We start from the raw sequence: 23,108 nt of genomic DNA, 5'->3' as shown, positions 1-23,108 counted from the left end.
AACAATGTAGTTGTACTATTTATATACAACTTACCTCGGACTACAAAATGTAAACATCTCGTCAATCAATCTACTTGCTTGGCTTTCCCCCGATCTAGGGCTGGATTTGGTAAGTCTTGATCTATATTAGAAAAATGCACTCATTTAGCCACTAATCACATTTAGGCAATAAAAAATTTACATCTTTGGTAAAATGACCATTTTGCCCCTAGGCTCGAAAATTACTTTTTATCGAATTTCTTCACATCTCAAGCCTAACCGAACCCTTTTACTCTTATAGCAACTTCAAAATCTCACTATTTCATACACTAATCATTTATTTTGCAACTTATGCAAAATAACCCTTTTAGGTGTTTTCATGCTAACACCTTTCACAAAGATTGTTTAGAACTCTTCTAAGACTCATATTCTTCCATAAAATTTCAGAAAATAACATGAACATTCACATGGTGAAACCCTAAACTTATTACCATTTTGCAAGATAGTCCTATCATTTGAAAGCCCATGACACAAGCATGCCAAAAATATAAAAATCAACAAGAAAATCATCAAGATCACTTACATTATGAGAGGAATAAGTTCCTGTAAATTTTCAACTTTCAAACCTCCATATTTGCTGATATTTTTGTGGAGAGAAGAGATGATGAAGAAGAAAAATAATAGATAGGCCTTAGGCATTATTTTATTACCAAATCATGACATCATTTACCAAAACCTTTGACTATTTGTTTCAATTCATCACATGGCTGGCCAAGCTACTCCATAAGGGTATATTTGCCCTTTAAAGACCCCCAATTTAAGTTCTCTAGCTATTTAACACATTTTGGCACTAAAATGTAACTTTTGTCTTTTATGCGATTTAGTCTTTTTTTTGAAATCGGGCTTCCAAACATCAAAATTAACTCACCAAATTTTTTTATGCACTAAAATATTCATGGTATAACTTCATAATAATAAAAATAATTTTCCCAACTTCAGATTTGTGGTCCTGAGACCACTATTTTGACTAGGCCCTAAATCGGGCTGTTACACATATATCTAGCTCGAAATGGTCTTTGAGAAGTTTGAACAGAGAAGCTTGTGCTGCAATATCTGGGGCACCTGTTTTCATCTTATTCATTTTTTACTTTAGCAAAATTTGCTATCTTGATTAATTTGTCCACTTCAAGCCTTGCTCTAAATAAAATTCTATTTTGTTCATCGTGATAGTCTTTTCAAGTGTTTTTCATTGAAACAATGATTTTTGGACTTATAATATTCACATAAAAGAAGTTCTATGTATTACTCTGAAAAGTTTCTAAATGGTACAAGAACTTGAAACAGGACCACTAGTCAGAACTAACCCAAATTCAAAAATTGGAAACATTGGAGGAAGGATAGTCCAAATTACAACTATCTCTTCAAATCTTCTGTCAGAGATACCAGCTGAGTAAGAAGGCACAGTAGTGTATTAGTGATAGATCTTTGACGAACGACGAGCAATCACAACTTAAGCACTAAAAAAGGGGATCATTCTCAAAAATGACATTCTACATTCATGCAAATATCATTCACACGCATCTAGTTAGGAGCATCTGATGCATTCTAATCATGTCATCCTAATCATTTGGCATAAATAGGCCCATCAAACAGATTTTACAGGTCCTGTTCCCTAGAGAACGACGTAACAGGCCAGTGAAACCACAAATCCCATACCTCTGAAGTTGCAGTAGGTCAGATTGAGTCATCATGGTAAATCTAATCTCCCTGAAGTTATAATGGAGCAGATTAAAGCCACAAGTCTTATCTCTCTGAAGTTGCAGCAGAGCAGACTAAAAATAGCAAATCTCATTTCCCTGAAGTTGTAGTAGAGTAGATTGCAAATGGCAAATCTTATCTTTTTGAAGTTGTAGTGAAGCAGATTGAAGCCACCAGCCTTATCTCCTTGAAGTTGTAGTGGAGCAGACTGAAGATAGCGAATCTTATTTCCCTAAAGTTGCAGTGGAATAGATTGAAGCTATAAATGAATAGATCTTATCTTTCTAAAGTTGCAGTAGAGTAGATCATAGCAAACATTATCTCCCTGAAGTAGCAATGGAGTAGGTTGAAGTTAAAGCCTTATCTCCCTGAAGTTGCAGTGGAGCATGTTGTAATTACCAATTCTTATCTCTTTGAAGTTTCAGCGGAGTAGCTACAAATCTCTCTTTCCTAAAATTACATTGGAGCAGATCAAAACACCAGCTCATATACCTCTGAAGATATAGTGGTTTGGAACGAGGTTACTTAAAGAATAAGAAAAGAAGCACCGAAACTCAGCAAGTCTAGGCAAAATTGGCCTGCAATTTCAAATTTACTACCAATTTAATACAAACAACAACTCAATAAATACAATCTTCATCCAAATCACATTCATTTCATAACAATATCACTAGTCCTTATTTTATCTAACATTATACCCATTCATACTTTCAAGTAGTATTTAAACATCTTAGTTAATTTATATTCATATCATATATCAACTTATATTAACTTAACTAATATATTCATGAGTTAATACAAAACATAGTCATATAAGCTCCAATACATGCCATATAAACCATTTAAAGTATTTATAACAAAATCTACCGAAAAATCGAGATAGTGTGACTTGAGCGTGATGATCCGATCCTTTGACCCTCTCGTTAATCTACAAAGAGCAATAAACATTACAAGTAACCTGACTATAGCTTAGTAAGTTTGTCGGCTTTAACTATAAATCTTACCACATATTAGTTTTCCAAAATTCAAATCATATGGACATTTCAAGTAAGTTACTTTCATCCTATAAGTCATAATCTCATTTAAAAAAAATTACTTAATTGAGCTCAATAATAATAATGATAACATTACTTACATTTCTTTTTCCACATGTTACATTTACGACTTACCAACTTGTCTATTCAAGGAACGGCTTACGGATTTGAGTACATCGTGATTTGAAGCCCGAAGTCTAGCTGATGCACATAAGTGCTAAACGGAAGCCCGAAGGCTAACTAAAGCACACAAGTGTTAAACGGAAGCCCGAAGGCTAACTGAAGCTCATCAGAGTTGAACTGAAACCCCAAAAGGGTTAATTGAAACTCATATGAGTTAACGGAAGCTCGTAAGAGCTAAACGGAAAGCAAACACGAGAATTAGCAACAAATGCTGAATCTCACTTTACTTGGGTAATTTACCGTCAATTCATCTTTTTCACTGAATGATCGTACTCATTTCCTGCGTTTCGTTCCTCCGAAATACTCAGTTCGATTTCGTAACTTTTATACATAATTTACTTATTTTCAACAATTAACATACATAAATATTAATCACCATTCATAAAATAATATTGAAATTTAATAATTTAACTGTATGAACTTACCCGAAACAATTTGTGGTAGTTGTAGAGATTTCTGGAACTATTCCGAAATTTTCTCTTTTCCTCGTTTATCCTCGATTTCTTGATCTATAATATAAAATTTTTCCATTTATTCATTAGTATTTATTCAAATTCTATTCTAATTTATAGCTTATGCACTTTAATTTTGAAATTACACTTTTACCCCAAATTTTATAATTTTTACAATTTAGTCCCTGCTCAATTAACCCTCCAATTGAACTAATTTTTTCTCAATTAACATTTAATTCTATTACTTTAAACTACTTCATAACCTTTGTAAATCAAAATTTTAGCATTAGACCTTAATTCCAAACTTTTTCACAATTAGGTTCTAAAAATCAATTTCCACTAAAATTTCTTAATAAAATCATCATATAATAAGATTAAAACTTCAAATCCATGCTAAATCATCATAAAATTACAGAACTTATTCATGGAAACTTTCAATTTCACTCATAGAATCAAAAACAAATGAATTTAATAGTAGGACCTAGTTGTAAAAGTCTTAAAAACACAAAAATTACAAAGAAAAAGCAAGAATTAAACTCACATGATGCAAAAATATGAAAAACCAGCTTGTTCCAGGCCTTCTATGGCATTTTGAGCTGATGAGAAAGAAGAAAAATGAAGAAAAACCTAGATAATTCCAATTTAGTCCTAACTTTATTTAGTTAATCTTGGCAATATTCCAATTTTACCTTTATTTCACTAATTTCTTGACTTTTTCTCAGCTATTGCCGTCTAAAATATCTCCCTTGGGAAAATTTTCTCTTTAGGTCCTTCCTTATTAGACACTTAAGCTATTTAATAACTTTCACAAGTTTCACACCTTTACAATTTAGTCTTTTTTATTTAATTAACCACCCAAACGATAAAATTTTCTAACAAAATTTTAACATCATATTACTAACACTATATAAATATTTATAAAATTACTTTCGGCTCTGTTTTATGAGATCGAGGTCTCGATATCTCGTTTTCAACTTAATTTATTTAATAATTTCTCTTTAAATTTTAATTTCTCCTAGTTAAAATATTTCTAACATCTCTCTCACTTCTAAATATTATTTTATTTTAATTTTCTAATCCCAGTCGTCGGATTTAGTGATCTCAAATCACTGTTCTGACAGCACTAATTTTTTTTTGAAAGTAGTTTAGTGGCAGAGAATTTCCATTTGGGTAAGAAAAGAAGAGTTAGTTGCGTTTCATCAGATAGTATGAAGTTAATGATAAAATAAGGTCAGGTACTTATCAGTAGGTATTCCAGTTCAGAGCTTTAGTTTAAGAAGTAAAATGTTGGCTATGCTAAGGCTGAATGAGAATTTGAAAGTGTTGCTAGAAATCAATTTCGAATCCATTTCTATGTATGATTTTCGAGGACGAAAATCCCTAAAGGGGGAGAAATGTAACATCCCGAAATAGGGCCTAAACAGAATAATGGTTCGAAACCATGAATTCGAGGTCAAAAAAATTTATTTCGATTACGTTTTAAGGTTTATTCATTGATTGAATAATTGTGTGAAAATTTCATGAAGAAATTTTATGTATAAGTTCCTAATTTGATAATTAGGACTAAATTGTAAAATTAGCAAAATGTGTGTTCTAGATAATAAGGGGATTTAATTGAACTGGGTTCTTAAAGTGGAGGTCCTTATTTAGTAATTAGACCATTATATCTAAGTTTGGACAAAAATGGGCAAGAATAGGACAAATTTGAAAGAAAAGCCTTTAAGGGCATTTTGGTCATTTAGTAATTAAAAGAATTTAAAAGGGAAAATAAAGCAAAAATTGGTCCATCTTCTTCATGGGGGCCGAATATAGCATGGGGGAAGCCATGGTTAGGTTTTCCAAGCTTTCTAAGCTCAATAGTAAGTCCGTTCTAGCCTTATTTTTAATGTTCTTTATGTTTTTGGAGTCCCGGTAACTTGATTTAGCTTATTCTAGCAATAATTCATGCTAAGGTTCATATTTGGAAAAATACCCATAGGTTAAATGTGTTTATTTTGATGTTTTATGATAGAATATGAAGCTTGAAATTATGTTAAACAACTTTTGCCAAGCGATTTTAAGTGAAAATGAGTAAAAACGACATAATCGGTAAAAATACCTAATGTTCATAAGTACATGATAGAGTCGGAATTTGATGTTTCCATAGAAGGGAAAAATGTTCGGTGTGTCATAAAACATGAGAAAAATGGATAAATTTTAATTTTCGAGCCTAGGGGCAAAATCATAATTCTGCAAAGGTTTAGAGGCAAAATTGTAATTTTGCCAAAGTTTGAGTTAGGGAATTTTTTGAATATTACATTAATTAAATAAGTGAAATATGATGTTTTAGATCCCAGAAAGTGAGATTTGGACCTAGAACGGGAGAAAAATCAAAAATCAAGAAAGTTGGTAAAATGGTCGTTTTGGGATCGAGGTAAGTTCATATGTTTAATAAGCATTTAATTATGCATATTTGAATGATAAATTGATATTTTGGCCATAAATACTTTAGTATTGAGTTTAAGATATAATGATTAATGTTCGACAATAATTCGATATTGGAAAGAGAACTTGTATAATTTATATGTAAGACCATATTTTGTATTATGGCTTTGTATGATAACAAGAAAGTATTGACTAGCATAGTTTTATGAGAATAAGTTACGTTGATGATATGATGAGATTGAGAATGTAAGTATTTAAGTTGAGTAGCATTTTATTATTATGCAATTATTGTTATTAGTATTATTATTATTGAGTTATGCGACTAACCTTGAGGATTTGAGCAAGTATGTTTCAGCTATGACTTGACAAGGCATTGATATCTCAAAGTCCATGGTTGTACCATGGCAATTAAGGAAGAATTGACGGAAAATTCCATGTTCATAACATGGCATTTAAGGAGGAATTGATAGTTAAGGATACCATGTAAGACCATGTCAAGACATGGCATTGGTAAGGGAAGGATCCCTTGTAAGACCATGTCAAGACATGGCATCAGAATTGATTAAGGACTCCATGTAAGACCACATCAAGATGTGGCATTGGCACTAAGACAAGGATACCATGTAAGACCATGTTTGGAACATGACATTTGGTAAGATAAGGATATCATGTAAGACCATACCAAGGCATGGCATTGATAAGTTCTATAAGGCAAGGAAATCATGTAAGACCATGTCAAGACATGGCATTGATGAGTTACTATAAGGAAAAGGTCCCATTTAAGACCATGCCAAGGCATGGCATTGGTGAGTTCATAAGGCAATGATACCACGTAAGACCATGTCATGACATGGGAATGGTAAGTTCAAAAAGGAAAAGGTTCCCGAGTAATCCAAAGAGTAAGTCAAAGAAACGACAAGGTGAGAACATGAAGAAAGAGTACAGGTATGCATTTAAGGCTTATTTAATATTGAGATTGTAATTAATTGAGATTATCAAGTATTAAGTAAGTGATGAGTTTTCAGTTATGCTTGTGACACTTTATGACATGATTGGCAATATGCCTATATTATGAAAGAGTACTTATGTGTCAAGTAAGATGTTGCAGGTATGTAAGCAAGCTATTGAGTAAGGTGCCTTTTGTATTTAAGCCTTTGGTAAGGTTACCGATGAGTAAGATGGGAAAGTAAGAAATAAACATTATTTAAGCAAATCATGACAGCATAGTAGTAAGCTAAATTGATTGCTAATGCTTATTATTTTACATGTGAACTTACTAAGCTTTGTAAGCTTACTTCTTCATGTTTCAGAGTACTTAAAAGAAAGCTCGGGTTGGAGGTCATCGGAGATCACTTCACACTATCGACTATCAAGTTACCAAATGGGTATCTTCGTTTACAAACGTTCTAGTTTATGGCATGTATAGGGACTTAGCCATTTTGTGTGTATGTCCTTATGATATGGCTAAAGAATGGTATGTAAATATTTGATAATGATTAGATATTGACATGGCTAATGAAGAACATGTTTCGGTGTTATGTATGCCTAAAAGGTAGTTAATACAAAGAAATCTTGAAAAAGTGAAATTAGCATTAAAACAGTATTGAACAGCAGCAGTGACGTGATCTTGAAAAATCACCAAGATTAGTAGAAATAGATTTAGGTGATGAATGAGATATATAATTAAATATTATTGAGTCTATTTTCATATGAAAGAAACAGAGTAAGCAAAAGAAGTGTATATTAAGAGATATTTGAATTTTAGTGAGATAGGGTCAGAGCGATTTCTGAATCCCATGTTCTGATTTTATAAATTCACTAAAACTTTTACAAAAATAATTAGGAGTTATATTTTATATTTCTAGATTACTTAGTGAATCTACTTTCAAGAGAAACAAACAGCATGGTTATTTGAATTCTGTACAGGGAGAAAACTGTTTCATAGTGAGGAGAGGTCAGAGTAGTCTGATAGTGCAGTATGGGAAACTTTAACTAATAAACTATACTAATTGACTGGACCAAAAATTCTGGAAAATAATTAGTAAGAAGATATATGAGTCTAGTTTCAGGGAATATTCACAAATTTAAATTTTTAGTTTTGTGACTCGAGTTATGATTTATTTAGTGACTATGACGCAGGTAGGCAGTTTTATAAGGAATAATGAAATAAATTGTTTTGATTTGTCTAAGTATTCAGAAAATTTTTGATGTTCCCAGTTTGGTCCCGAACCGTTTCAATTTCATGTTTTAGGGTCTTTGCACCATTCTCGTTACACGACAACAAGCAAATAGGGGCAGCTGTAAGGACCCAATTTTGTCCAAGCCCATACAAATACAAAACAAAAACAAAAATGAAATAAAATAAACTAAACAAATAAATAGTCCTATTAGCAGTCCAAATATTACAACTCGTTTACAAAATGCAAACCCAATTACCATACTAAATTGGCCCAATCCAAACCCGTCCAATTCGGGCCCAAAATTAAAACCCTAGACCAAAAAAACACAGGCCCAAGTGGTCCAAAATTTGACATGTCCAAGAACCATAGAGTTTCCATCTGTTTTGTGCCGCAGCAGCCAACACTCCCATGTACGACCGCCAGCGTACCTCGCCTCCGTACGCCCCAGGCCGAGTGCCATGTCACCTCTGTACCTACAAAATAGGGCAAGAACAGCAGCAAAGAGAAAGAAAACTGGCATTTTTCCTGATGCTTTTCTCTCGGCTATAAAACCCAAGAGAAACCCTTTGTATTTTTTTTGACTTACGAACACATAAAATTAATACAATAATATTAATCAGAGAACAGAAGCAAATTGAAAGGTGGATTTTTTTATCTTTTTTTTTTCCTTTACCTTACTCTAAATAAAATAAATAATAGGAAATATTTTTTACCTTTTGGTCGGCCTTTTGTCGCCGTCGAAACCCTTTGGAAACCCAAGCGTCATAAGCCCCTTTGGGGTTCTGATGAGGGTCGGAGGTATAGTGAAGATAAGGATTTTCCCCTTTGTGATCTATTTCTTTTTCTTGTTTTGTGTGTTTCGTTTCAAAACATAGATCTAGTTTTAAAAAGTTCTTTTTTTTTAAAAAAAAAAAGAAAGGGGTTTAAAAAGGGCTGAGAAGGCCGATTCCGTGCGCCTCCGACCTCCGTCCATGGTGGAGCCATGACAGAGGGCCATTGGACCTCTTGGTTGGCCCTAAATCGCTTTCAGAGAAAACAAAGGGACAAAGAAATTTAAAAAAAAAAAGAAACTAAATGATTTTTTTTCAAAAAATGTTTAATTTATATAGCTCGTAAACGGTGTCGTTTTGGAGTATAAGCTCAGGTGCCAAAATGGCGTCATTTAGAAGCTCAACCCGCGCCTTGACCCTACCCAGTTAAAGGATCCGTGTGTTTTCATAGAATGGTCTATTTTGTGATTAACCTCTCCGCTTTTTTGACCTATTACGATTTGATCCTTTTTCTTTTTAAATTTTATCACTTAGTCTTGCTTTGTTTTAATTTGGTCCTGGTATCATTTGGGAAGACGGACGCCTAAAACGGTGCCATGAGTCGAAGCCTGATTCGGTTTTGTCTAGTGGGGATCTGTGCGTTTAATTGTTGTGCTGGTCCCTCTAATGTTTAAACAAATTATAATCTGGTCCTTTCCTTTTTATTTATTTTTTATTTGCCCCACATTTTTGTTTTAAAATTTCAATTTAGTTCCTTTGTTGCGATTTTAGTTATTTCATTATTAAATTAGTTAATTTAATGTTATTGTCATCATTGTCACATTTATATTTGCTTGTTATTACTATTATATTTATTTTATATTTGTTTGCCTTAAATTTTTATATATATTTATTTTATCTTACCATTTATTTTTATATATATCCTTTTATATATATTTTAAAACTTTAGCTTTTTATTTATTCCATTATTATATTACTATTATTAATATCATCGTCATTATGATTAATATTATTATTGTTCAAATCGTTTTACACCATGTTTATTCATTTATGTAATATTAGGTCTTTGATTTCGATATTTTTTATGTTTGTTATTTTATTATTTATTATTTTATGTATGGTTTGTTTATTTTATTCTATTCTTGTCCTTCTTATTGTCTTTCATATCGACGCATTTATTATTTTGTTACGCATATTAACAACGTAATTTATTTTTATATTTTACTACAAATTCATGTCGCATTAATTTCACCTGAATTCGTAAAAAAGGGAAAATTTTCAATCATAAGGCAATATTTCGTATTTAGAAAACTCGAGAAAAATTGTACCCTAACTCACGAGGTTTCGATTTTTCTCGTTGAACCTAAATAACCAAATATCCTTTTAAATCTCTAAATATATGAATTTTAAATAAAAAATAATGGCAATATTCCGTGTTTAGGAACTTGAAAAGGTCGTGCCCTAACTTACGGGGTTTTCGATTATTCTTGTTGGATCGAAACGACCGAATATCCTTTTGAAAATCAAAGTACAATTTTTCAAATAAAGCATTTAAAAGGCTAACTTACTTTCGAAGGATTCAAATGATGTATCCTAACTTACAGGATGTGATATTTTAGTACTTTGTGACGAGAAGGCCTTCAATACTCGTTTTAATTCGCTCAAAGTTTTTTAATCGACATTAATAAAAAGGAGAGGATCGTACTTTAAATTTTTTCAGGTTTTCAACTTTCGACGTTAAGACATTAATTAATCAATTAGGTACCAATTTTGGGCGTTATGAGGGTGCTAACCCTTCCTCGTACGTAATCGACTCCCGAACCCGTTTTCTTGAATTACATAAGTCACAATTATTGTTTTAATAAGTCACAATGTTTTATTAGAATGATTAATCATAAGGTAGCCCGATCACACCTTATAAAAAGGATTGGTGGCGACTCCCATTTTTTTCGTTTCCATTTTCAAAAAATAAAATGTCGACCCCTTTTTCAAAAAATGGTTTCGACAACTGTGACTATCTTTGTGATCTTCTTTTGTCATCATCCCCATTAAGGGATTAAAAGAAAAATATTTGACTGTGAAATATCTATTTATGAGTAATAGAACATGGTAATTCTATCTAAAGCTCGTTATGGTTTGATGCACCTGAAGTTGGAAGTTTTTTTTAAAAACTGTTAGTATAACTTTACAGTATTCAGAAAAAGTTGTCAATTAAAATTATGTAGAAAATATTACCGATGAGAACTTGCAAGATAAAAAACTTGTGTATGAAAAGTCCTTGGTTATGTACCTGTTGTACACCTGGAAAATAGTGATTTAGACTTCACATTGATTTAGACATTTCCAGTAGTAAATGTCACAATAGTACTTATATATGGATACAAAGTAAAAGGAATGACAGTAAAATTATCAATTTGTCACAATTTATATTGACATTATTAGTACAATTGAAATGCATGTTAAAGTAAACCACAAGTTTACTGATACAAATGCATTTACTACTTGGAGAGACCAGTTAGACTATCCTAGATCATATATGATACGAAAATTAATTGAGAATTCATATAGACATTCATTAAAGAACCAAAAGATTATTTAATTTAAAGAATTCTCATTTTTTGTTTGTTCTCAATGAAAATTGATTATTAGAAACTCACTAGTTAAAGTTGAGATTTACTGCCTTGCATTTCTAAAATGAATATGGGCCGATTCATCCACCATATAGATGGTTTTGATATTATATGATTTTAGTAGATGCATCTACAAGATAATCACGTATGTGTTATCAACTTGTAACCTGTTGTTTGCAAGATTGCTTATTTAAATAACTAATTTCAGATCATGCAATTAATACAATTCATCTTGGTAATACTGATTGAACGCCTTTGATAAATGCCTAAACCTTACATATTAGAACTAAATTTCTTATTTCAACATGAGATTATATTGATTTATGTGTTATATGCATCAAGCCAATAAGTTATAAATACTCTCCATTACAATTGGTTTTTGGTAAAGAGATAAATATTTCCCATCTTTGAAACCAGAACGCACAAAGATAAGTAAATCCTCAAAGAAAGTTGGGAATGTAACACCCCTAACCCGTATCCGTCGCTGAATTAGGGTTTTGAGGTATCACCGTTCAAGCACAAATCCAAACATTCACATGAGTACACTTACATAAACTTTTAAGAACAATTATTTAACATCAATAGTTGTTGCAATTACTAATAAAACATAATAGAATATACTTTTAATTCAACTTATAAAAATATGCGACATTCAAACTTTATTACAATTTAATCGCACATAGTATTCTATACACAAATGAAATATATGAAATCTATTACATATAATTATTTAAATAAAGTCATAATATATTCAACATTCATTTAATATCAAGTTGGACACCTATACTTGACATCAAAACATATACTATTTCATGATTTACCATTGTACAAGTTACTATTCATTTGGTTATTAATCAGTGCATTAGCCGAATGCAAGTTTAGTTTAACAATTACACACTTACAACTTGACTTAGTCATTTTAAAAACCTAAGCACTTCAAGCAATCAAATCAATATTCATATTATAAAATATAGTAATAACATCATTTAAGGAGCCATGACCGAATACAACTTGTTAAAATTTGCCTATTTTAATCACATTTGCCGAGTCATAATGTAATATAACTTAATAAAATCTAATAACATATAGAAATTATCATTATTTGAACCATACATTAAATACCATCACAACCAAATTTAAACAAATAAAACTCATCCGAGTACATGCATGCCTATGATGTTTGTTTCGATACTAAGCTGAAACTAGTTTATCATTTCCAAGTACCAAACATAGCAAATAACACAAAACCTACTGTTAATCCTAACCATCCTGAAACATAGTCGGTAATTCTTTTAATGCTAAACAAAACATATCTCCTTCATGTTGTGTAATAATCATACCAAATAAACTTATCTCATGTTCGATTATAACCAAATAAATATTAGTGCTATACTGCATATTAATACTTTAATAGCTTGTCAACCCAATTTTCATACATGCTTTATTTAATATGAATCACATATAAAACAACCAAACACACCTAAGAATGAATGCATATATATTTATTTACCAACAATCAAACTCAATGAATACTTAATCAAAGCATATCAAAACCGAAAAGGGACATAGCAAGCAACCATCTTATAGTACACGTAGTATCTAACACAAATATTATACATACATGGCTCGTAACTATAAAACCAAGGTGATCATAAACCGAAGTTTTAAAGACAAAAGCTTAGCCATTTTCACATGGCTTATATACACAACCAAAATCCAGCATTTTCAACTATGTTCCAGCCTATACATGCCATTGTTCCAAAATGCAAATTATAAAATACCGAAAGCGGTTGATAGTGTGATAGACTTTGCTGATGATCCCCGAGCTTGTAACATGAATCTAAAATCTATAAATAGAAACACATATAAAACATAGAGGAAGCTTTTGAAGCTTAGTAAGTTATAAGCAAATAAATAACTCATTAATACAGTCAACTCATACTAACTAACATTTTACATTATCATTACCATACTTGACCTTGAATTACAACTTCCATAATTAAAACACTTTTATGAACAATTTTCCATCTAAGCTGAATACTCACAAGGCTATTTAATATGTTTTTCATCAACTTCCAACTAATTAATCATAATAAACCATACATTCATTTATTCATATTCACAAACTCAAGGATCATAGAATAACCTCTCATATATAAGATCACCAACATGGCCGAATATACTAAACCATATGTGCACATATTTAAGAACATTTCAATGATACACAAATTATTCATTCACAAACCAAATACATATACCACATGCACACATTTTCTTCATTTGCATTGTACAAGATTTACAACAAATATTCATAGTACTTACTCACCTCATTTCTAGTAGATATCAAGTTAATTCTTACTTGACCATTTAGCTTGTTTAATACATTCGTACAAAAATTGTTTTTTTCCCAATGAACCAGTCAGAATTGGGTAGGGCACTCAGATAATCACACATATATCGTACAATGCCAACGTCCCAAACGTGGTCTTACATGTAGTCACAGATCGATGCCACTGTCCCAGACAGGGCCTTACTCGTAAACACATATTGGAATCACATATCGATGCCATGGTCTTACTCGCACACATATATCGGATTCCTATGTCATGACATATGTATCCTAGCTATTCCTAAGGTTCATACGGGGCTTTTGGATATCGTAACTTATTCGAAACGAATGCTTGAACATAGTTACCAAGCTTATTCACATTCAGAAATAGCATATATGAATTCATATTTTTCATACCAGCACATATATTTAACATTTATCTGCAATTAAACACGTCTATTTGCTTATAAACTTACCTCGGATGTTATAAAACGAGACAGGGCTGCTAGTCGACAACTTTCGTTTTTCCCCGATCCAAATCTGATTTCTTTGGTTCTTGATCTAAACATATTCAAATTAAGCTCATTCAAACATATTTGCATTCAATTTAGTCCAAAAACACATAAATTAAAAATTACCATTTTACCCCTAACTTTTACAATTTTTACAATTTAGTCCCTATTGCACAAAACACAACATATGCAAAATCTCAAAATACCCATGTTAGGCCGAATGTTCCTAGTGCTCATACAAGTCCATATATTTCATTTATTTCACATTTTAGTCCCTCCAATTATTATTTTTTTCAATTTAGTCCTAATTACTTAAAATTATCAAAAACTCCAATACAAAACATGTTAATCTAAAACATATCTTTCATATTTCATCATCAAACAACAAAAATTACTAGCTCTCAACAATGGCACAACTCAAAATATTCATCAAAATAAAAATTTCAAGTACGGGTTTTGTAGTACTCGAAGCAACGATCTCAAAAACATAAAAATTATCAAAAACCGAACAAAAATGAACCTTGATTGAGGTTGAATATATGCCGAACCCTAGCTTGGTTTCTTTGTTTTTCTTTGTTTTAACTTTTAGCCAAGAGAAAGATAATGAACATGGTTTTATTAATTTATGTTTTATGATATATTATAACTTAACTTTTAATTTACATTTTTAACCTTAAATAAAACATTATACTATCTTTATATTATGTCCATTGCCGTCCACTTCACTTAGTATTGGGCTAATTGAAACATAAAGGCTTCCATTTAAAAAGCCAAGTGCAATTCAGCCCCTTTTAGAAATAACCACCTAATTTTCATTTTACGTGATTAAGTCCTTTTATTTAATCCGACACTCAAATGACAAAATTAAATCACGAAAATTTTACAGAAATAAATTCACACAAAATAAACACAGAAAATAAATTTTAAATATTTTTCTAACTCAGATTCGTGGTCCCGAAACCACCGTTCTGATTAGGGTCTAAATTGGGCTGTTACAACTCTCCCCCTTAGGGATTTTCATCCCTAAAAATCTTACCGGTGAATAGGTTTGGGTGGTGTTCTCTTATTGCATCTTTTGGTTCCCAAGTTGCTTCCTCAACACCGTGTTTATGCCACAATACTTTAACTAACGGAATCTTCTTATTTTGTAACTTTTTAATCTCGTGAGCCAGAATACGTATCGTTTCTTCCTCGTACGTCATGTCAGGTTTAATCTCAATCTCAGACAGACTAATCACATGTGAAGGGTTAGATCGATATCTACGAATCATCAAAACATGGAATACATTTTGGATCTTTTCTAACTCAGGTGGCAACAATAGTCTGTAAGCAACCGGCCCGATACGCTCTATAACCTCATACGGCCCAATAAATCTTAGACTCAATTTGCCTTTACCACCGAATCTGAGTATTTTCTTCCATGGTGATACTTTCAAGAAGACTTTATCTCCGATCTGACACTCTATATCTTTACGTTTCAAGTCTGCATAAGATTTCTGACGATCTAACGCTGGTTTTAGACTTTCACGGATCACTTTCACTTTCTGTTCAGTTTCTCTGATCAAGTCGACCCCGTGTATCTTATTTTCACTGAGCTCAAATGGCATATGACATTTACGACCATACAAAGCCTCATAAGGTGCCATTTTGATACTCGATTGAAAGCTGTTATTAAACGCAAATTCAATCAGAGGTAAGTATTGTTCCCACGTACCCTCGAACTCGAGAACGAAAAATCTCAACATATCCTCAAGTATCTGAATGATTCGCTCAGTCTGGCCTTCTGTTTGCGGATGGAAAGCAGTATTGAAATGTAATTTTGTACCTAGCGCATCTTGTAGTTTTTTCCAAAACCGTGATGTAAGCCTCGAATCTCAATCCGAAATAATAGATATAGGCACACCATGTAATCTCACAATCTGAGAAACATACAATTCAACCAGTTTATCCAGCGATTAGTCTGTACGTATCGGAACAAAATGAGTCGATTTAGTCAATCTATCCACCATAACACAGATTGCATCTTTCTTACTCGGTGTCAATGGTAACCCAAATACAAAATCCATAGTAACTCTGTCCCACTTCGACTCTGGTATCATAATCGGCTGAAGCAATCCAGAAGGTACCTAATGCTTGGCTTTTACTTGTTGACAAACTAAACATCTTGCAACAAAGTTAGAAATGTCTCCTTTCATACCATGCCACCAGTAAAGCTGTTTTTGATCATTATACATCTTTGTACTACATGGATGAACAGATAACCGGCTGCTATGAGCTTCATTCAAAATCATCTGAATCAACTCTGAATTCCTCAGAACGCACATTCGGTCTCTGAATCTCAAATAGTCATCAGCATCAACTCTAAAATCTGAATTCGCATCTGTCTCACACTGAGCTCGCTTTGCGATCAACTCATTATCAACCTTCTGGGCATCACAAATTTGTTGAATAAATAACGGTCTTACTTTCAATTCATCTACTATCGAACCATCATCATACATGGCCATATGTGCATTCATTGAACGTAAAGCAAACAATGATTTTCGACTTAAAGCATCAGTAACAACATTAGCCTTTCCTGGGTGAGAGTCAATTACAAGTTCATAATCTTTTAGCAACCATCGACGTTGTCTCAGATTCAGATCTTTCTGAGTCATCAAGTATTTCAGGCTTTTATGATTAGAATAAACATGACATTTCTCACCTAATAGATAATGACGCCAAATTTTCAATGCAAACACAATAGCTGTCAATTCCAGGTCATGTGTCGGATAGTTCTTTTCATGTGGCTTCAATTGTCTCGAGGCATAAGCTATAACTCTGCCTTCCTGCATCAAAACCCAGCCCAAACCATTTAAAGATGCATCACTATAAATAAAAAATTCTTTACCCGATTCTGGCTGAACTAGCATTGGAGCTTCAGTCAAAAGGGCTTTCAATTGATCAAAACTTTTCTGGCACCTCTTTGACCACTCGAACTTAACTTCTTTCTGCAATAGCTTCGTCATCGGACTACAATCATAGAGAAACCTTTCATGAACCGTCTATAATAACCAGCAAGTCCTAGGAAATTTCAGACTTCAGAAACATTCCTCGGAGGTTTTCAATCGAGTATAGCTAAAATTTTGCTCGGATCAACCCGAATACCCAATGCTGATACCACATGACCCAGAAAACTGACTTTACTTAACCAAAACTCATATTTACTGAATTTTGCATACAACTACTTATCTCGCAAAGTCTGTAACACAAGCCTCAAATGCTCGCATGTTCAGCTTCATCACGAGAGTAGATCAAAATGTCATCTATAAACACAACCACAAACCGGTCTAGATACGGTCTGAAGATCTGATTCATCAAATCCATAAAAACAGTAGGTGCATTAGTGAGTCTGAATGGCATAACTAAAACTCGTAGTGTTCGTACCTCGTTCGGAAAGCGATCTTTGGTACATCGGAGTCTTTAACTTGCAACTGATAGTAGCCTGACCTCAAATCTATCTTTGAAAATACTGTAGCCCCTTTCAGTTGGTCAAACAGATTGTCAATCTGTGGCAATAGATACTTATTCTTTCTAGTCACCTTATTAAGCTGTCTATAATCGATGCACATTCTTATAGTTCCGTCTTTCTTTTTCACAAACAACACAGGTGCACCCCAAAGAAAGAAACTCGGTCGCTCGAAACCTCTATCTGTCAATTCTTGCAACTGAGCTTTCAATTCTTTTAATTCTATAAGTGCCATTCTACACGGGGCTATGGATATCGGAGTCGTCCCAGGCATTAGCTCAATACCAAACTCTACTTCTCAAATAGATGGCCAACCCGGTAATTTCTCAGGAAACACATCTAGATACTCACATACAACAGGTACTGATTCAATGTTTCTTTTGGGCACTTTACTGTTAAGCACGTAGGCAAAATAAGCTTCACATCCTTTTCTCACATATTTCTGAGCTAGCATCGAAGAAATTACTGCTAGTAAACCATATAAATCACTAGATTCAATCCAAATAACCTCATCATTCTAACTTCGTAGATCAATGGTCTTTCTCTTGAAGTTCACAATAGAATCATGTAATCTCAACCAGTCCATACCCAGAATTATGTCGAACTCATCAAATGGCAGCAATATCAAATCAGCCAGAAAGCACATATCACGAACCACTAAGGGACAATTCTTAGACACTTTGTCAACCATAATACACCTACCCAAGAGGTTTGACACTTTAATCACAAACTCAATAGACTCAACAGGCAGAGTCTTGCAGAATACTAATGTCTCACACACATAAAAATGAGTAGAACCAGGATCAATCAATAAAATTATATTAGTATCATAAAGAGTGAATGTACCAATAATGACATCTGGGGATGAAGCCTCCTCTCGTGCGCGTATAGCATAGGCTCTGGTAGGTGTAAGAGTCTCAGATCTATTTGTTATATCTTTAATTCCTCTCTGACTTCCACTTGCATTACCCGCATTTCTGGATGGTCTCCCTCGAGCTGCAGTATTACCCAATCTCGTGTTCTGCACTAGATTCTCTTCAGCTAACCCTAGGCAATCTCGAATATAGTGATCTGTCGATCCACATTTAAAATAGGCCCGATCATGTAATCTGCAAATGCCGGGATGTCATTTACCACAGTGTTTACACTCAGGTTGATTTGATCTGACATTACCCATACTGGCTACTGAGGTAGCTCTCGAACTCACTAGTGGTCTGTTCTAGTCTCGTCGGGAATAACTCGAAGTGGCTTTTGAACGGCTGAAATCATCTCAGAACTTCTTTGGTACCGATTGGATTGGTTTACTGAATGATCTCTTATGCGAGTCTCTAGCTTCAAAATCAGCTTTTCTCTTCTCTTTCCCAAGCTCTTCAACTTTGCAGGCTCGCTCAACCAGTACTACGAACTCTTTTATCCCAAGTATGCCAACTAATAGTTTAATGTCTTCATTCAACCCATTTTTGAATCTTTTACACATTATGGCTTCGGTGGAAACTCACTCTCGGGTATACCGACTGAGTCTCACAAATTTTCGCTCATACTCTGTCACGGTCATCCGACCCTATTTCAGCTCCAGAAATTCTTTTTGCTTCTGATCAATAAATCTCTGACTAATATACTTCTTACGGAACTCAGTCTGGAAGAATTCCCAGGTCACTCGCTCTCTCGGAACCACTGATACTAGGGTATTCCACCAGTGATATGTTGTGTCTCGAAGTAAAGATATGGCACACTTCAAACATTCATCTGGGGTACAGGACAGCTCATCAAACACACGTATAGTATTATCAAGCCAGAACTCAGCCCACTCAGCACCATCATCATTAGTAGCTTTAAACTCTTCAGCCCCATTATTTCTGATTTTATCAACAGGTGGCTTATACAATCTCAACGGATCACTTAATTGAGGTACAACACGCATCGAAGATGGATTAGTCAGGGGTGGCAGTTGTTATGCAGCCGGGTTAGTCCGGATATACTGAGTAAACCAGTCATTCATCATTTGGTAAAAGGCTTGACTAGCCTCTCCTTCCTAGTTACTTGAAATCGGTCGAGAATCAACCAGCGCTGTCCCTTGTGCGGGAGTAGGCACTACACTCTCCACACCATCAGGTACAGCTCTGCCAGGATCCATTTACTATATGAAAACACATTTCAAATGTCAGAAGTCATCACACTATCGCAGTATATACTTATGACATGTATAGCTAGACTCACACACACTACGTTAGTCCTATAATCGACTAAACCATAACTCTGATACCAATAAAATGTAACAGCCCTAACTCCTATCCATCGCAGAATTAGGGTTTTGAGGTATCACCGTTCAAGCACAAATCCAAACATTCACATAATTACACTTACATAAACTTTTAAGAACAATTATTTAACATCAATAGTTGTCGCAATTACTAATAAAACATAATAGAATATACTTTTAATTCAACTTATAAAAATATGCAGACATTCAAACTTTATTACACTTTAATCGCACATAGTATTCTATACAAAAGAAATATATGAAATCTATTACATATAATTATTTAAATAAAGTCATATATTCAACATTCATTTAATATCAAGTTGGACACCTATACTTGACATCAAAACATATACTATTTCATGATTTACCATTGTACAGTTACTATTCATTTGGTTTTTAATCAGTGCATTAGTCGAATGCAAGTTTAGTTTAACAATTACACACTTACAACTTGACTTAGTCATTTTAAAAACCTAAGCACTTCAAGCAATCAAATCAATATTCATATTATAAAATATAATAATAACATCATTTAAGGAGCCATGACCGAATACAACTTGTTAAAATTTGCCTATTTTAATCACATTTGCGGAGTCATAATGTAATATAACTTAATAAACTCTAATAACATATAGAAATTATCATTATTTGAACCATACATTAAATACCATCACAACCAAATTTAAACAAATAAAACTCATCCGAGTACATGCATGCCTATGATGTTTGTTTCGATACTAAGCTGAAACTAGTTTATCATTTCCAAGTACCAAACATAGCAAATAACACAAAACCTACTGTTAATCCTAACCATCCTGAAACATAGTCGGTAATTCTTTTAATGCTAAACAAAACATATCTCCTTCATGTTGTGTAATAATCATACCAAATAAACTTATCTCATGTTCGATTATAACCAAATAAATATTAGTGCTATACTGCATATTAATACTTTAATAGCTTGTCAACCCAATTTTCATACATGCTTTATTTAATATGAATCACATATAAAACAACCAAACACACCTAAGAATGAATGCATATATATTTATTTACCAACAATCAAACTCAATGAATACTTAATCAAAGCATATCAAAACCGAAAAGGGACATAGCAAGCAACCATCTTATAGTACACGTAGTATCTAACACAAATATTATACATACATGGCTCAGAACTATAAAACCAAGGTGATCATAAACCAAGTTTTAAAGACAAAAGCTTAGCCATTTTCACATGGCTTATATACACAACCAAAATCCAGCATTTTCAACTATGTTCCACCTATACATGCCATTGTTCCAAAATGCAAATTATAAAATACCGAAAGCGGTTGATAGTGTGATAGACTTTCTTGATGATCCCCGAGCTTGTAACATGAATCTAAAATCTATAAATAGAAACACATATAAAACATAGAGGAAGCTTTTGAAGCTTAGTAAGTTATAAGCAAATAAATAACTCATTAATACAGTCAACTCATACTAACTAACATTTTACATTATCATTACCATACTTGACCTTGAATTACAACTTCCATAATTAAAACACTTTTATGAACAATTTTCCATCTAAGCTGAATACTCACAAGGCTATTTAATATGTTTTCATCAACTTCCAACTAATTAATCATAATAAACCATACATTCATTTATTCATATTCACAAACTCAAGGATCATAGAATAACCTCTCATATATAAGATCACCAACATGGCCGAATATACTAAACCATATGTGCACATATTTAAGAACATTTCAATGATACACAAATTATTCATTCACAAACCGAATACATATACCACATGCACACATTTTCTTCATTTGCATTGTACAAGATTTACAACAAATATTCATAGTACTTACTCACCTCATTTCTAGTAGATATCAAGTTAATTCTTACTTGACCATTTAGCTTGTTTAATACATTCGTATACAACTTCTCTTTGCCCGATGAACCATTCAAAATTGGGTAGGACACTCGGATAAACACACATATATCGTACAATGCCAACGTCCCAGACGTGGTCTTACATGTAGTCACAGATCGGTGCCACTGTCCCAGGCAGGGTTTTACTCGTAAATACATATCAGAATCACATATCGATGCCATGCTCTTACTCGCACACGTATATCAAAATCCTATGTCATGACATATGTATCCTAACTATTCCTAAGGTTCATACGGGGCTTTTGGACATTGTAACTCGGTCGAAACGAATGCTTGAACATAGTTACCAAGCTTATTCACATTCAGAAATAGCATATATGAATTCATATTTTTCATACCAGCATATATACTTAACATTTATCTACAATTAAACACGTCTATTTGCTTATAAACTTACCCTGGACGTTATAAAACGAGACAGGGCTGCTAGTCTCAACTTTCGTTTTTCCTCGATCCAAATCCGATTTCTTTGGTTCTTGATCTAAATATATTCAAATTAAGCTCATTCAAACATATTTTCATTCAATGTAGTCCAAAAACACATAAATAGGCAAATTACCATTTTACCCCTGACATTTACAATTTTTACAATTTAGTCCCTATTGTATAAAACACAAAATATGCAAAATCTCAAAATACCCATGTTAGGCCAAATGTTCCTAGTGCTCATACAAGTCTATATATTTCATTTATTTCACATTTTAGTCCTTCCAATTATTATTTTTTGCAATTTAGTCCTAATACTCAAAATCATCAAAAACTCCAATACAAAACATGTTAATCTAAAACATATCTTTCATATTTCATCATCAAAAAACAAAAATTACTAGCTCTCAACAATGGCACAACTCAAAATATTCATCAAAATAAAAAATTCAAGCATGGGTTTTGTAGTACTCGAAGCAATGATCTCAAAAACGTAAAAATTATCAAAAACCGAACAAAAACGAACCTTGATTGAGGTTGAATATATGCCGAACCCTAGCTTGGTTTCTTTCTTTTTCTTTGTTTTAACTTTTGGCCAAAGGAAAGATAATGAACATGGTTTTATTAATTTATGTTTTATGATAAATTATAACTTAACTTTTAATTTACATTTTTAACCTTAGATAAAACATTATACTATCATTTATATT

The sequence above is a fragment of the Gossypium arboreum genome, chromosome 13, assembly GCF_025698485.1.
Source record: "Gossypium arboreum isolate Shixiya-1 chromosome 13, ASM2569848v2, whole genome shotgun sequence".
In the NCBI taxonomy this organism is placed as follows: Eukaryota; Viridiplantae; Streptophyta; class Magnoliopsida; order Malvales; family Malvaceae; genus Gossypium; species Gossypium arboreum.
This window is presented reverse-complemented; position numbering follows the sequence as displayed.